Source organism: Tasmannia lanceolata, unplaced genomic scaffold (genome assembly GCF_043159265.1).
Source record: "Tasmannia lanceolata isolate RefF3 unplaced genomic scaffold, GAP_Taslan_0.1 ptg000008l, whole genome shotgun sequence".
Lineage (NCBI taxonomy): Eukaryota > Viridiplantae > Streptophyta > Magnoliopsida > Canellales > Winteraceae > Tasmannia > Tasmannia lanceolata.
Genome location: NW_027518685.1, coordinates 67,785,640 through 67,803,918, shown reverse-complemented (window position 1 = coordinate 67,803,918; position 18,279 = coordinate 67,785,640). Strand labels below are relative to the sequence as shown.

At 40.2% G+C, this 18,279-nt stretch overlaps 1 pseudogene across 1 annotated transcript; it reads right to left on the bottom strand.

The window, feature by feature from the left end:
• Positions 1 to 768: 768 nt before the first annotated feature.
• LOC143883253 (putative LRR receptor-like serine/threonine-protein kinase At1g14390) lies at positions 769 to 13,568 on the bottom strand (annotated as a pseudogene). The gene is made up of 9 exons (XR_013252343.1): positions 13,412 to 13,568; positions 10,259 to 11,485; positions 9,846 to 9,978; positions 2,362 to 2,605; positions 2,065 to 2,273; positions 1,864 to 1,912; positions 1,714 to 1,726; positions 1,550 to 1,661; positions 769 to 1,147 (listed from the first exon to the last, which is right to left on the bottom strand). The product of XR_013252343.1 is annotated as a putative LRR receptor-like serine/threonine-protein kinase At1g14390 (transcript).
• Positions 13,569 to 18,279: the final 4,711 nt, after the last annotated feature.

The window sequence follows — 18,279 nt, the reverse complement described above, 5'->3', positions numbered from 1 at the left end:
TCTTCTTCATTCATTTTCATTGCAAAGGTGGAAGGGCACCAATATTAAACCCCTTGAAGCTTCAAGCTTGTATAGGCTCGCATACGGCCTACTAGGGAGGATAGCAATAGTACATTTCCTCAAGGAGCAAAACTTGAGAAGAGTGGAGTATGCCATGGTTTGAAGGCCGAACCACTATAAATTATTGGTGTACATTTCTCTTTCCGTTATCTTCTTTTCTTCTCTTAGTTATGCTTATCGTGTTTATATTATCATTCCACTTGGCTAACCACTCAACTAAAGATTAATAAGCAAAAGTGTTAGGATTAAAGATCAAAGTTTAAAGAGCTTAAAATTTTAATAGCCAACCAATTCCCACCCCCCCCTGTTTCATGGTTGCCCTACTTGGGATTCACATTGATTTAAGCATAAGGCTTTGGATAGATCTGAAGGCCACATCAAAACTAAGTTCTTTAAGGAGAGTATTCAACGTGTTCAGATAATGTGCATCATCTGCACCTTCAATTTGATCATCATGGCAGAGGTAACGATCTATTTCCGCTTAAGGTTGATTAATTTTCTAACAAATATCATCAGTAGGCTAAATAAAAATGTATAATTTAAGAAAAAAAGTATAAAATAAAAAATATCATTAAATTATCATGCTATTTTCACAATGAATTATAAAAATGAAAATATCGTGATATTTCTTAAATTCTCGGGATTATTTCGGGATTTTCTCGTTTTATAAGACATCTTATTCCCCCTGCTCATTTAACATATCCTCCCTTCATTATCAATCACTGTCATAAAAAATAGAAAGAACCATAGGAGAATAGGATGGGTAGAAATATACAAACAAGTACCATGATCCGAATTTTTGAAATACCACCAAGTGATAAAAATAAATACAAAATGAAGGATAGATTAATCTCTATGAATGTGTACCGAGGTTCTCGCTGTTCGCCCATCCATCTTGAACTTGAGCTGAATACTGCAAGTTCCAGAGAACATCTTCTATCAATGGACGCTGACCAATATCTTCAGATAGACAGTTTATGGTGATCTCAACTGCAGTTTTTAAGGACTCATAGGCAAAAGTACCTCTAATGGAAGGATCAGTTTCCCCCCTCAGTTTTTTCGGGCCTTCTGCTAGGCCTCTCTCTAGCTGTGAACCACAAAAAAACATACATAAACTTAAAAAAAATTACTAAAATTTCAACATACTATTATGAACTAAAAATCTATTCATGATTCAATCTTGATGTCTAATGACGCGTCACAACTCGCAATCATGGGTTCAAAATTTCCTAATACAAGGAATTCATTTTGTTAACATAGTAACATACTACCAAAACCTTCTTTCTCCAGTTATTAAAGGAGGTTTTTTTTTTTTTTTTTTTGAATAATCCAAACACTTGGATATTTTCTGAAGAGATTTCCGTGTTTTTTAAAAACTAGAAATATGTTTTAGAAATAGCTGATTAATAGCTTAGAAATAGTTTAAAAAAACATTTCAATTTCTCTCTCTAAATGCATTAATAGTAAAATGGAGGAATGGGTTGTTTACCTTAAGTTTCAAGACATCCAATTCTGTCTGAGATGTGATGGGATTTCCTGTAGTAATTTCTAGTAGAATAACTCCCAGCTGATAAACATCTTCTGTATCACCATGTCCAGTACTGCAGATAAAGAAAGTAAAAACCAATTCGTACTGAATTCACCGTAACATGCTTGGTGGTCATCACTATATACACTCCCACATGTAAGAAATATAAACGCTTTTTAGGCTGACGATGATCAAACTACACTTAATTTTGATTTGAGTTTTATATAAGACACACTCCAGCTATAAGCATTATATCAAAAAAGGTGGTTGTTTACCTGTCAAGATCGCAAGTTCTGCTCCATTGAAAGGGCTTTCAGAACCGACCTACATTATTAAAGATGAAAATTAGCTGAAATTGAGACCTTTTGGTTCAAACAAAAAAAAGATCAATAAAATTAGGGGTGTATTAAGTAAATGTGGATACTTCATATTAACAAAAACTAAAAACTGAACTATTCACTCTAAGTGGAGCTGACCTTAGTAATCTTATTGATAAATGGTCTTGGAAGCTTATAATCACTAATTTTGGCTGTGAGATTTTCATCCAACAAAATATTCTTTATATTAAAATTATTTCTTAAAACACCAGGCACAATTCTTGTATGCAAGAATTGGATTCCTCTCGCAATTCCCGTAGCAGCAGCTAATCTTTGTGGTCATTTCAGCATCTCTTGCTTTCGCCGTTCTGCCAAATAAATTATAAGAATTGAAATCTTATGATATTTCAGATATTAATGGCTGAAAAGCAATAGGGTAATGGTTATTCCCCTTACCAGTAAGATGACTCCTCAGTGTCCCATTTGAAATGTATTCGAAGACAAGAAAGATGGTATCAGTGGCATTAGGGGATTCCTCATAAGTGACAAAGCAGTGTCCAAGAATGCTGACCAAATGGCGATGTCTGAGCTTTGAAATTACTTCCATTTGCTGTTTTAAGATTTTAAGAGCATGCCTTTGCTTTAGTTTCAGACACCTCACCACGACCACTGATCCGTCACTGAGCCAGCCTTTGTACAACTAAAATTGCAAAAGAAGCCAAGATGATGTGAAATTATTCAGATGTCAACATTGAAAGTGAATTAGTCTGTGTCTAGTAGAGATGATGTTTTAACCATATTCATTTACAAAATTCTATCAAATTCATGGAGATATGACGATGGAATCATCACCCAAAGTCAGAAAAGAATAATAACTTCCAGTTTTTCAAATATTGTATATTGGTCAAGTAAGATACACCATAATCAGGAAAGGTAACTGCAACATATGAAAATGGGAATGTTATCCCTATTTCTGGGACATTAAATAGAACAGTCCAAATCTTTTGTCTTTTTCATTTATCTTAATTCGTGAGTACATGTATGGCATCTGAAATCCTCCTACGAGATGCCCATGTCTGAAACTCTAATGACATAGACATTACAAGAAAACTGTAATTTACTGTCCTCTTGAGTTACTTTAGTTCATGAGCTATAGCTCCCAAATTTGTCTTACGTAGGTAGAAAAATCACTTGGTATGTTTTATGAATTAGGTTAAAAATATAACTAGTGATTGAAATATAACTAGTGATTGAAAGACACCTTTTAGAGAGAGATATGGTCGTGCTTTAAATCTTATCATTGTTCAAGAAGTCAACCCAAAGCAAAAGTGGGTTGAATCAGGCAGTCAATGATTTACCCAGCGAGTTGATTGCATCGGGTGGATCAACGAGTTTTACTGACTCAGTAGATCTGAAATCAAGTTGATTTGTGCGAGTCAAAGATTGACCAAGTGAAGTTTCAAACATAGAAAAAGTAAATCCAATCAACTACTTGTGGAAATATAAAACATAGCATTGATGCATTTTGAAGGATCCAACTTTTCACTACATGAAATTATAAAAGTGTGGAAACTCAAAATGAACTGACAATAACAAATCATACAAGTGAAAATAAACATTTTTCGATAGAGTTGAACACTATTACCGACTGAATTAAGCCTATAATGTATGCAAATAACCTATATTACCTTGAGATCTTTACCATGAGCGCGTGTGATTACTTGTTCAAATTTTGAGAAAATAAAAAATTCGAAAACCATCTTAGTTATGTGGAATTCGTCAGACAGATTTTAACTGTAAACACCCAAAAACATTTCTTCTTTGCTCTTGATCCATTCATAACTTGGGAGTTAGGTTGCTAAGGGAATTGAGAACTGATGAGGATAATTTTATATAAAATTCACTACCTGTGGACCCCGATCCGAGAGGACGGGTGCTGAGGAAATGAGATCCTCTGCAATCCTCAAAGATCTCCACATGTGAAGGAGAGCTCTACCAAGGAACTCTCAAAATAAGTGCCACTCTCATAGCCTAGCACGAGTGGTGATAAATGAGATACCTCTTATCCAAGGATAAATCCTCAAACCAAGACATACCTAAAACAAACTCAGAGTCGCCATCCATGGATAGGCCATGGAACCCCAAAACAAATCCTCTGTGCAATAGATAACCAGAAATATATATATATATATATATATATATATATATACATATATATGGGCTCGTGCCTGGTTACGAATGGAGAAGGTCCGAAGAGCACCCCCAATTAGTCCGACTGTAAGCACTTAGTCTCTTATGCCATTTTTTATTAACTCCAAAGAATTTTGGGCAAAATCATGTGAAATGGGAATAAAATATCCCCGAGAAAACGTCTACCTAATCATGCATGTCCCGGGGATTAAATAATAAGCACACACGAGATGAACGAAAGAAGTGTCACCTAATCACAGCTAGGTTATGAGTGACTTACCTAATGGGTGTCTAAGTTCTGGTGGACAAACACATGCATGCTACAGCTAAAGGTATAAGGTCTGCACAGGAAAATAAGAAAGCACAACAAAACATGCAATATAACTTGATACCACACAAGACGCAATACAACAAATCTTAAACTCTAAACGAATTTCGCCCGATTCTTTGGATGGTCTAGTATTCATCCAAAGATGCATACGTATCCCCGCCTCCACGAGAATCAAAGCAACGTAGTTCTTCGCACTTATTCTAAACTATGATGCCTAAGACATCTAGACCTCTATCCTAGACTCGACTTGAAAGACCGGACTAGTTATTAAAGCTTCTTGTGCAATTATTTAAATTCCAGTGGATTGTGGATTTTAGGACACCCTATATGCCCTAACTAAACGCAAGTTAGCCCTAAGCTAATGCAAGTGGTTCCTACAACCTATGTGTAACTAGGCCGTGTGTCCTAAGAAAAATAATGGGATCTTTAACGCATCCTAGACCTAGTCATCAGTCGGTGATGTGAATCGCCAACTGATCGGATGGAGACGCAACAAACTCCTAACTCTAACACAAACAAAACACACAACACATCAAAAGACAAACTCCTAACTCTAAAACTCTCTATCTAGGACAAACTCCTAACTCTAGAAGAAGATCTTGTTGAAAACAAGGTTTTAAAAGATTTTTGTGCTTTTTAAATAATTCAAATGATTTATTTACAAAGTTTGGCTGGACTTGGGATAAAGATCCCAAGCTGCACTACGTACCTCGTGGAAGAGGATGAAGCCAACGTAGTTCGAAAATCGAACTCTCCTAACTACCACTAAAATTTAACACTCCAAATGATTTAAGGCTTTTGATGTTTTCAAATGTTTTTGATTTTCAAATGCTTCTAATATTTTTCCAAATGTTTTTGTTGTTTTAAATTTCTGATGTTTTTGGGTTTTAAAATATTCAATTGTTTTTGGGTTTCAAATTTCTAATGTTTTTGTGATTTTAAATGATTTCAATGTTCTTGTAATTTTAAGATTTCAAATGTTCTGGATTTTAAATTTTCAAATGCTTTCACCCTTTTGGTCAAAGGCCAAAGGGAACACACAATGCAACACCCTAGGGTAAAAGCCTTAGGGTAAAAGAAAAATTCCAAACCAACAAATTAGTATCCCAAAACAAGATGTAACAATCCACGAACAAGTAAACAAGTGCCCCAAGAACAAGAAAACAATCTAAAATCCTAAGTAAGCAAAGCTCTAATAAGACTGTGCTAGTCTCTAATAAAGAAGAACGACAACAACTCTAAAGGAGAAACCCCTAGCTACCAACACTAAAGAAGAGAGTAAAAATGAGTCAGAGACTCTCTAATAACACTATCAAAACAAGGGCAAATAAGTCAAAAACTCACTCTAGAAAAAGGGGAGACTAACATGAGGCTGGGTAAGCCTCCTAAAGGGGAAACTCTCTAAATGAGACAATGCTTGTCTCCAAATAAGGGTTCTATAAACGAGGCAAGGTATGCCTCCTAGACACAAAGGTGAGCTCCCAGTACCCCTATCATCACCCTTATAGTGATAAGCAAGGTCAGGGCAACTAAAAAGACTAAGTTAGTCTTCTACTTATGAGGGTGTTCCACAAATGAGGCTAGTCAAGCCTCCTAAAAGGATGAACTCTATAAATGAGACAAAGCCTGTTTCGTATGGGCGGACTCCTCTAATGCTAAATCCAAGGTATACTCCCTAAGAGATAAACTCTAAACAATGAGGCTTGTCTTCAAAAGAGAACTGCCTCATGAGACAAGGTATGTCTCCTAATAGGGCTCTAGATGATTCTTTCCTTGCCCTTGCAATGAATGGGCTACTTATGGGTTAAGGGCACCTAAAAGACTACAAACACTCTACCTAAAGATAATACAATAAACAAGCTATAGATAATAAACACCTTCTCAACAATGATTTCTTAATGAAATACCCTAGTACAAATAGGAAACTAATTTTGGAAAAGATCACAACTACAGATAATACACACCTTCCGTTCTGTATCAAATGACCAATACCCACTACCCTAAAGTCCATGTAGAGAAATAAGTCACAAATTACACACATAGTCAAAGTGGAGTTTTGAACTGGGCTCTCGCAGAAAAGGTATACCCAGGTTCATGCTTTAATTTAACTACATGCCATAATATTTAGTGAACGAAGGTTGGACTCCTAAACGGGGTAGGGGTACCCTGTGCCATTAAAAAAAAAAAAAAAAAAGGGTCCATTGCAACTTCATCATAAAACAAATCAGCCACAACCAAACTGAAGCATTCAAAGTGTATAACAATCTTGTACAAAACTTCTCCAATTGGACCATATAAAAGTGAGATCTACAGTTTTGACATCCACCACAAGAAGCCAAACTTGTATTTATTGAAAAATCATGAACCTCAATAAATTCAAAAAAGGAAATAACCTAAACTAAAACTTCTAAGAAAGTATACCCTGCCATATAACAAAGAAACAATTACAGAATTAAGACATGTGGAAGTTGTTCCCACATTACCATTCAAAAAAGAAAAAATAAAAAAATGTTCTCACATTGCAAACATGTAATAACCACACAGCAAGAGGGAGGTTTAGCAATTAGAACCTATCCACTCAAACGAATATTATAGGCGTCCAGAAATTCAAAGTTTTAAATTTAAAAACAAAAAGAAGAAAATAATAAAAATAACCGTGCACCTGCAAATAAAATGCAAAGTGAAGCATGTGGTTCGAGGTGAACCCTACAATGTACAGTTAAGTTTTAACCATCCATAATACAGTTAGATGAAAATGACAAATGATAATCAAGTCATAGATGTAGGTCTGTTCTGGATGGTTAAGGTATATGAAAAAAACCAAGTAATGCCTAAACAGATTCCATGAGCACTGGGCACTAAAAATGGAATAACAGGATAACAATGATAAGCAAAGTAAACTCCGGAGTCATAAAGAATATATACGAGAAAACTAATATAATGCATAAACCCCAATACATAGCCAGTAGAGAGAAAAAATGAAGATCCCTCTTTCTTTGCCCCAAATCACGCAACTCACGAAATCCAGAATTTCACCAATGCTGATCGCTTTCTATTCTATCCAACGCCAGTAGGCCTAAATAAATTGCTCTGGTCCAAAGCCTCCTCTTCTTCTTCTCTCCTCTTTTCGAAATTACTAACCAGAGGAACATATCTGAACTAGGAAGTTTCGGTCTCAAAAAATGGGTGAAACCCAAGTAGAAGAGAATCTTAAATCTAGGGATTAGAACTATGTTTGAGTGAATTGCAATGGAGAGGGTGCTTTGGAACAAATTAAACAAGAGCTTGAGGAAGGAGCTAAGGGTGATGGTGGAGATAAAAATCAAAAAGGGTTTCCTGGATTGTTGGGCTGATGGAAGATGGTGGTGGTGGAGAATTTGATGTGGGTTTCTAAGTGGCGGTGGATATTGAAATGAGGTGGTTGCTATGGGGTCAAATTTTAGGCTGGGGTTACTGAAATGGGTAAGAGATGGTGATGAAAAACAGAGAAATGGGAGGTTGAATAGGGGAAGAAGGTGAGGCTATGGTGGCCCGTCGGATGAGGTGGAGCCCAAGCTCCGTTCTTCTCCGATGGGATACGGTGATGATGGTGGAGGATCAGCCAGCGGTGGAGGATGGGATGGCCGGATTTTCGGCGGGAAATGAGGCCAGAGAAGGAGGTCTTGGGGAAATGAGAAGAGGGGTTGCCGGCTGTGATGGTGATGGGTTTTGATGGGGATAAAAAAAATGAAATTGGAATAGGATCTGGGTGGTGGTGGTAAAGAGGGAGAGATGCGAATTGCAAAGAAGGTGTTGGCCGGAATCTATGGCCGTTGCCGGAGTAAATGGGTTTAGATCTAGATCTAGGATTTTAGAGGTCAATGGAGGAGAGGTTTTGAGATGTGGCTGAGAGATGGTGATGGCGGAGGTGGGTTGCAGAGATGGTGATGGTGGAGATAGGTTGCAGAGATGGTGATGGTGGAGATAAGGGAAGAAGAAGAAGAAGAATAAGAAGATGGTTGGGGTGAGGGTGGAAATGATAGATCCGGCTGGAAATGGTGCCGGAGAAGAAGGCCGAAATCCCTCTCTCACTCTCTCTATGCTCTCTGTTTCTCTCCCTCTCCTCTGAGAATTTTTCAACGAAAAATCTCCTCTCGCCTTTAAAACCCTAATTCGTATGGGTTTTTATTAAAGGAAAATGATATATTCAGACCCCCCCCCTCCCTACTTAGACAGCCACCTATAGTGTATTTTGTACATTTTCTAACCTACAGGGGGGGTCCAACTAGAAAACAAGGCAAGAAATTCTCTTTCCTTTCTATGATCCTAGCCCTTCAAATTACCTTTATGAATAAAGGGATGAGATCAAAAGCCTCTAAACCTCCTAGGAAGCTTCCTAATATTCTTTCCCAACTAATCCTAGCCTTAAACCTCATTAACTCATGATTAAGCCTAATTGTAACTTGGAGATGAAGAAAGGAATCTTTCCTATTTACCAAACTGCCCTGCTCCCAGATAATGCACCCTTTAATTAAGCTACACATTAATCTGCACACCCAAATATCTTCCTGGACAGCAAGCTGCAGTAAATTTGAACTGGCTTTCCTTGTTCCAGTACACCCCCTTTTCTGGCTAAATCGCCACTCTTATTCCTACACTACACTACACTAGAAACTTCGCTCGTTTGCTAGGCAAACTCTAACGGATTCAAACGAAAATTTAAAAGGACCTACCTGGGATCCTAACCTATCTTAAGGTACAAATTGGGACTCTAAAACGCTGATTTAGCAGGATTTATAATCTAACGACGCTACTAGGTTCGGTCAAAATGGGGTGTCTATACTACCTTACCACTTAATAGACTGAAATTTGAGGGGATTTTTGGGTTGAACCCATGAACAAAATATTTAGTATTCAGAAGAGTTTGACACAACAGGCATAGCCAAAAATCAACAGTTAAATTGTTCTTGGCAAAGCACTAAAAGATAGCCATTTGATCAAGGAGATAGGATGTTTAAATTATGGTGGCAACAGGGCAAATAAACAGGACTCATTGAGGTCTACCAGATGTTAAAAATCTATCATCTATTTTCTGTAATCAGTTTCGTTTCAATGCTCACAGGCACATACATTGGAAACATTCACTTTTATGTCATGGTTAGAGCCACGACTTGGGTAGTCCATTCAGGTCTAGATAAAAGAAGGAAAATACAACATCATTCCCTTATCCTTTCTTTAGAGTGTATTAACATTTCATATATGATCTACCTATTCCTTCGCCTTCGTTAATCTATGCAGTGGCTAGGGTGACACAGTCAACATTATACTGAAACATTTTATTACATGATCATTTGTCCCCAAGCATTTCGAACAAATATATAAGATTATTATTAAGAGTAGTAGGTGATATTTTCCATCCGAAATAGATTCACTCTCAGACCTGACCCTAAGATCCTTCCCCCATTAAATTCGATGGCTCGAAGTTATTTGTTGCTTCTTCGAGTTCCTCCAAAGTAAGAGCATGATATGGTGGGAGCCCAAGTGCTCCTAGCCTCATTGCCTGAGACATATGCCTTGTCAAAGATAAAATTGGCTTCACATATTTTAATCATTCCTATCAAAGAAACATTGAGTGCTCCATGCAAGAATCCTTTTACAAAAGTCTATATACACTACCAAGCAGAAACATTACAAAAGAAATTCAGAAAGATTAGGCCCTTAAACCATAGACGCAAGTCTGGAAAACTTGGATATATTTCTACTGAAATTTTCAAGGATGGTAAAGTGAAAGAAATATCATTCATGGTCATTCTATAGACAGATAGCAATGAATAATGGTGGAAGAGAAAGAACAGCTTACTAGATTCAGTACCCAGTCTTGGGGATATCCGAACTGACGTTTTTCCTATGACAGATTTCTGGGATCTAGAGTTCCCTTCATTCTTTTTCCCCAAGCTCCTAACTATCACCCATATTAACATCATACATGCTACCAAAGATCCCACAATACCCCCAACAATTCCAAGTAAGAGGCCTAACTTGGTTTTTGATGTTTCCTTCTGTTTACTTGGCATAACTACAGCCAAAGCTTCTGCATGGCAAAATGAGTTTGAATGTTGATACTTTGAATCCCCCGAAGACAAACAATTCCATGAATACAACACAATTCGGTCTGAAGAATTAGAACGGACGCAGAGAGGCAAACCTCCAATCAAAAGATTATGAGAGAGATCCACAAAATTGAATCCATTTCAGCAAGATGTATTCATTGGAAGAGCTCCACTCAATTTATTACCAGCCGAATCCAAGTACTGAATTGAAGGTAAAGAGAACAAAAGAGATGGGATTGGCCCCACAAGTTGATTGAAAGAGATATCTAATCTTTGGAGCTGATCAAAGGACTGAAGTTCAGAATTAACACTAGAGTGGAAAGAATTGTTTCTCAATACTAGACTGACAAGCTTATTCCCCAATGAGGGAAACTCCGGTCCGAGGATATTGCAACCCAAGTCTAATTCTTCAAGAACTGTTAAGCTCCTAAGATCAGGAACACTTCCATTGAACAAATTATCATGAAAAATAAGACTCTAATGCTGGTCAAAGAATAAATTTGCAATGGGATTTTCCCATAAATAAAATTTGAACTTATATTCAGAACTTGAAGAGACGAAAATCGATTGATTTTTACAGGTAAAGGCCCCCACAAACCCAATGACACAAGTGACAGCACCTTCAAGCTCGACAACTTAGAAAGAGTGGTGAAAAGAGAATCAATCGAAAAATTCGAAGATAGAGTTTGAGAAGAGATGGAAAAGACCTTACTGGGATAAGGGGATCCTTTGTTTCCAATGACAGTTAATTCGGTTACTCGGTTTCCCGAGCAGACGATTTTAAGAGACTGAGAAGGAGGAATGTAACAGAAATTAGTCCACCTGTTCCAGCCATTGAGAACAGATGGGTACTCCAAAATGCGTTGAACTCGGAACGAGGCCATGGTTTCAGAGGGAAGCAATTGAGCAAAAGAGAATGGAAGAACAAAGAAAATGAGAATTGTAAGGAAGGTAAAACCATGAGGTTTTTCTATGGTTGAGAAGAAAAGATTGGTAAATGTAGAAAGAACACAGATAAAAATATTTACATTCTAATGCGGCGATTTAGACTCCTAATTTATACATAACTATTGCTATCTGTAAATAATCCTAATGCAAATAGAACTAATAAACAAAAAGGAATATAAGAAATCTAAAGAAAACAACAAACAATGTCCTACATCACATAAATGAAAATTCAGCAATATAAGAAAGAAGCAAATAAACAAGAACTCCAAATTTTCTATTACTGGAAACTAAAAGACTAGAAATTAGTCACATAATTGAGTCTAAATCTAAGTCCTTTCCATTTATGGAAATTAATTGTGGAGGGACTGAAACTCAAGATAGCAAACAAAGCTGAAATTTGGTGCAAAATGGAGTGTAAAATCTACAGACTAAGAAAGACCATGAAATATTTTCCCATTTTACTTAAAATTTTGATTTGAAAGTGAAGAACAATGCAAAATGGTTTTTGGTGTGGAGTGAGTATGAGTTTCACTGTTCTTTCCCAGATGGAGAAATCATTTACTAGAAGATGAAAATTCTTACAATGGGTTGCGAATTTTAAGTACTTATTAGTTATAACAAAAAAAAACCCAGAAAGTGAGCAAACCCAGATGTATCATTTGTTAGAGAAATAGAAAGAGGAAAGAGAAAAAAAAAAGTCCAAACATTTCAGCAATTAAATTTAAAAATAAGAGCTTCAAAAGATGGGTGTAAGATAATTTGAAGTGGGTTTTAAGAAAATAAGTTGAGAAGAGAATTGCTCAGTGAAAGGAACAGAAGAGTAGAGTAGTGCAGAGCAGAGAAAGGACGAGCAGAGCTTTCTGTAGACAAAGAGGGGCAAATGATAGGCTAAAAATCTGTAAGAAAGTGGACGTGTCGGCGGCACGTGCGTAGTGTGAGATGGAGCGTTGGGAAGTGAGCTAAGATCACCCAACAATCCAACTACTGTATTTATCATTCCATTAAAATCGTGGGGCCCACCCTATCAAAGCAAGATGCAAAATGGTAGGCCCCACCTTATACATGAATATGAATTTGGGTGGTCGGACCCACACAACAAATAAATGTTGTAAGATGGTGGGCCTGACTCTATGTATGGATTTGGGTGGAGATAGTGAGCATTGGTATACATGGTGGGCCCCACCCTATTCATGTGTTTGAGGGAAATTGGTAGGACCCACCGTATCAAAACATGGTGCAAAGTAGGTAGGGGGGGTTATATTCTGCACGCCGAAGTCAATTATTTTTCAAAAAAAATACTGTGAGACTAACTTCATAGGATGATCCCAACCGTTCATATGTTGGGCCACAAATTAAATAAGCATCTCCACGAGATGATCCTAACCCTCCGATTTGTAGAGAGACTGCACATTTTAGATACCTCTATAGATTGGGGAGTTAGGATCATCCTATCGAGATTATTTACCAGATACAACATATTTAAGTTGTGGCCAACAGATGAACGATTTGGATCATCATGTCAAGTGGGCCCACAGTAGTTTTTGAAAAATAATGGATTTCACAGGCAAATAGGTGCCCAAAGAGGCTCGGTAGAGAGCCTATCTAAGTTATGACCCATAAACCGGTGCCCAAAGAGGCTCGATAGAGAGTCTATCTACTTAAAAGATATGACCCATAAACCGGTGCCTAAAGAGGCTTGGTAGAGAGTCTATCTACTTAAAAGATATGACCCATAAACCGGTGCTCCAAGAGGCTCGGTAGAGAGTCTAACTACTTAAAAGATATGACCCATAAACCGGTGCCCAAAGAGGCTTGGTAGAGAGTCTATCTACTTAAAAGATATGACTCATAAACTGGTGTTCAAAGAAGCTCAGTAGAGAGTCTATCTATTTGAAAGACACAGCTCATAAACCGGTGCCCGAAGAGGCTCGGTAGAGAATCTATCTACTTGAAGGATGTGACTCATAAACCGATGCCCAAAGAGGCTCGGTGAAGAGTCTATCTACAAAGTACTGCTTCAAAAAACAAATCAATATATCGCCAGAATCAGGAAAAAATTTACTATCACCAGTAAAAAGGTAAAAATGTTTCAAAAGCATCACCATGAGTAGGGATCGCCTCGAAGGACGAACCCTTCCGTCACACACCACAATAAAATTTAATTTTACAAATCCAGTTCATAACAAAAGAGAAAAGAAAATTGCAAGGGCCCTGCCCCTAAGCATCCTTCTCCAGATCTTCTCCAATAGAGGACGCTCCCATGGGCGGGACAGAGGATTCCACTCCAGGAGAAGCAACCGCGAGGTTTGCCTCGTTCGCTTCAGTCGCCTCCGAATCCTCTCCCTCGGAAAGTTCGGTCCTCGGTGGTCCCTCCAGCCTGTCAACGGGAAATGTGGAGTCTATGGCCTTAACCTGGTTCTGACAGTCAATGAACCCCTTCGCCTCAAACTCCAGGACATGAAGTGCCATATCCGTTTGATACTCTTGAGACTGGCGAAACTCGGCAATCGCCAGGGACCGAATCTCTCCTTCACGCTGCGCAACCTCGTCCCGCACTTTTTCGAGGTTAGCACGGATCTCCTTTTCACGGCTAAGTTTGTCCTTTACCCTCTGAAGCTCAGCCTGGGCATCTGCCTGAAGCTTTCTCGCATCTGCCAAGGATTTCTCGAACACCTTCCTATCGTTTGCCCGCGAATCCGCGTAATTCTTTACCTCCTTGGATGTGTGAGCATAGAGAGATTGGTACTTGTCCATGCGCCGTGAAGTATAAGAACAAATATTTGACAACTGTGAACAAAAAGGGGAGAAATAAGTATTCGTAAACCCTAAAGGACGTCCGGAGAATTAAGATAAAAGCACACACCTTCTTCGCCAAAGCGACCATGTCCCGGCCCAAAGAATAATGCGAACACTTCTCCATCTCCGCCAAGTCTCTTCGCAAGACGCTCGTCATCGCCATCTCTATAGCCACCCTCGGGTTACGAAGGGTAGAATCTTCAATACCCACCTTCCATTTAGGATCAAAATAAGGCCCCTGTTGGGTCGCCTGATCCTTCGAAAGAGTCACCGGCTTGAAAAGAGCCTGGGTTCCATCGCAACCCTCGACAGGCAGGGTCTCTTGAGTCACAATTGGGTCTTTACCTTTAAGACCCTCCCCTCTGCCGACTTTCCCTTCTTACTAGGGCTCTTCCCTGGCAAATCCGCTTGCCGCTTACCATGAACGGGCCTCTCCAGAGATGCAGTATCCTTGGACCCTATGTTCGGAGCTGACCCTTTTCCAGCCTTAGCCGCCTGGCACTTCAAGGCTCTCTCATGATTCTACCGAGCTACTTCCTCAGCCTTCAATCGTCTCGCCTCCTCCATCGCCGAAGCAGAAATATTAGCGCCCGAACTTTGCGCCACCATTTCTGTGATAAAACCAGGAAACAAGTCATGACATAATAAAAGGGAAGCAAACAAAAACACGGAAAAGAAGGTCGGAAGAGGGAATCACCAGACTGACTCTCGTCGACACTCGTTTCATATTCCTCCCCCCTTCCACACCTCTGCCCCGAGCCTCATCCTCCGAATCTACCACAACGTTGCTTAGACCAAATTTGACCAATACTCGTTCGAACTTGAAATTCCGAACATCAAATCTCTCCTTTCCTACTTCCACACCCTACCTACAACATCGTTGAAAACCAGCTGACTTAATGTTCCTAAGGAAAACTTCAACCCCATTTTCTCCTCATTGGGCTCTCTCCAATCGAAGAGGAATCGCCACCCGGCTGCTAGAGGCGGCTTCACAAAAAAGAACTCATTCTTCCACCGTTTAATGGAAGATGGAGCTCCGCCCATGATCATCAGTGTCCGCCGTTGGGCATTGTCTACCCAATCCCCTTTCATCTTCATAAGAAAACATTTCTGAATAACATCCATGGATAGTGGGGCCCTTACCATTTTACTTTTTACTATGTACGCCAAAAGACCCCTCCACCCATTTGGAAAAATCCGGGACGGCGCCAGGCCTAAGAAATCAAAAAAGTCTATCAGAATCGGATGGAGAGGGAAGCGAACACCCGCCTCAATAACATCTTTGTAGAAGGCTGTCTCTCCCTCCATGCTGCTGCTACACGCCCGCTCGTTGGAGGTAAGGAGCCGAACTTCATACTCATCCGGAATATGATATTTCTCTCGCAACCGCCTGAGATCTGAAGGTTGGAGAATGCCCGTTGAGCTCATGGCGGCTTCAAGACGATATGCCCCACCGGGAGACACACGCGGCTTATGAACCTCCTGACTCCCTAGCAAGACACCTAATTTGGACATCCATCAGTGCCAAACATGATTCACTCCTATCCTCAACTAACACAGCACTCACGGGAGCAACACTCAGCACCAACTCTGCCGCCCCTGGAAGCTCAATAGGGAGAATCGGATCCACATCTTTCTTTGGACGTGGCGCTATCCTCTTCTGGGATCCTCCGCTCTCTTCGATCATCGTGCCACCTCCCACTTTCTTGGTCCTAATTTTACATCTTTTCACCGACAGTTGCTCTGGTACGCTCTCCACTTCCATCTCCGACGGGACATGGTGAGAAGAGGATGATTCCTCCATTCCCACAAGCTCAATCGACTAGTTCTGTGAATCCGTATTTTCCGACATGACTATTTTTAAAGAAATGACATGCAAAGATCGGGTTGAGAAATGCACCGGTGAAATTGGAGAGAAAGGCTGTGAAGCTTGCCGGAGAAGAAGAACCAATACTGTTGAAAAAAAAAGAAAATTTGGGCCGGAAAGCTTGAAATCTCACAGAACCCCGATCAACGCAAGAGAAAAAAGCAAAATGGAAGACTTCGACAGAAAAAGGGAAATGATCCGCCGGAAAAAATGGAACTTTATACTGGAAAACCCGTGAGGGTCTCGCCGGAATGAGGGAGGAAAAGAAAGAGAGAGTAGAAGAGAAAGAAAAAACGGGGGGGGGGGGGGTCTTTTATAGGCCTTCGAGCGGGAAAACTCAAAAGTCGCATCCCTCTGACGTCACACGACACGTGGCGTTCCGGGATATGCACAAGGTTATCAAGGCCATAAATACATCGTTTCACCATCATTACTTGAAGCGCCAAACCGCCGTCACCCAAGAGTCGCGACCGTTACACGTGTCTCTTCGAAGTACCCATCAGGACACGTCAACAAGCACTCAGAAAGCAAACCTTCTCCGGGTGCCGAATAACGTTTGGTGAAAATAATCATGCGATACACTCAAGCTATGAGACATCCACGCTAAGGTCAAGGTACACTCGGAGCCGAATGTGCACATTTGTGCCATGAACGTAACTCCAACTAAAACGATGCACCCTCGCATGATGATGCGTGAGTCGTAACATTCGGCTCTGATTATTATTAAACAACATATTTAACATACATCTACGAGTGTCGACCACACACCACCATCGGTAATGAATAGTACTGAGAAACAATAGAAATGACAAATGTCCTTTCATTTACAAGTAAAAGAACCTTTAGAAAAGGAGGGCCTCTTGGCCAAAAACAAAAAAGAAATACATCCGAGACTCCATTAAACTACGGCTAACTACAAAAGACAGAAGGAATGAGATGCGGTCGGCGGTCCACCGGCTTGGACAAAAGTATGCTACTGGGATATTTAACCAGGTGCTCGAGAAGGAAACTACGAAGGGTTGACACCAGGAACTTCAGTATCATACGCCTAGTGAACCACCAAGTGCTACCAGACATTGGACCCCACCATCGCCACGACACCCACTTGGCACGATCTTCTGTGCCCCAGAAGGAGGCTTCAAACTGACTATGCCAAGGTCGTGGCCGAGGATGCAATCATTCGTCCGGATCTTCCTCCAGATCCTCTTCAGGGTCTTCCTCAAGATCCTCCTCCGGCAAATTCACCTCCAGATGAGGCTCGAGACCAGATGACGCGGAGCCGATCCTCGTATCACCTTCGGTTACTTCTTGTAACATCACCTTCAGGGTCTCATTCTCCATTTCCAACTTCTCAACTTTAGCCCTCAGCCGGAGAACCTCCGAGCCTTGCTGAAGAAGTTGATCTGCCACCCCGCGTCCCCTCTCCATAGTATGCTTCAAATACCGCTTATAATTGGCAATGAAGCTGGGAACGCCGCCAGGAGCAAGGCAATCTCTGGGAGCAGGGAAACCCGAGCGTTCTTGGGTTTCCACTTTCCACTTCTTCTTACTCTGGGAGCCACGATCCACCCCCTCAACTCCAGCCGATGGGGAAATCATCGCCACCGGAGTCATCACTTCCGGCGAACCAAGTCCTACCGCCGGCGAGTTTCTTGCCCTCTGCGATCCCCTGGTTCTAAGAGACACCGGCTCTCCGACAAAAACCTGAGGCTCTTCTTCTCTATCCGATGGCGAATTCACTTCTACCACCAGAATTATCGCCCCTAATTGATCATCGCCGGCGAGCTCCTGAGACATTTTTAACAAAGAAAAAATGAAAGAGAAAGATAAAGGAGAAAGAAAGAAGATATGGCAGATAGTTCTTTCCCTCACTCCCATTTTATAAAGGTCTCTAGGCGGGAAAATAGGCGGGAAAATCGAGCGGGATTTAATGTCCCGCCGATTTTTGAAATCTCCTTCGAAGCGGGATAATAATAGCCTGACCCGCTTTTCGAAAAAGCGCGCAAAAAAAAAAAGGCGGGATTCAAATGTTTCCACCGTTTCTCGAAAACCACTGAGGATAGAATAACGCACCTATTAAACAATGTGACACATTGAATTCACCCGCCGATTCCCGATAAAGACGCTTCAACTCCATCATTTTCAGAGAGTCG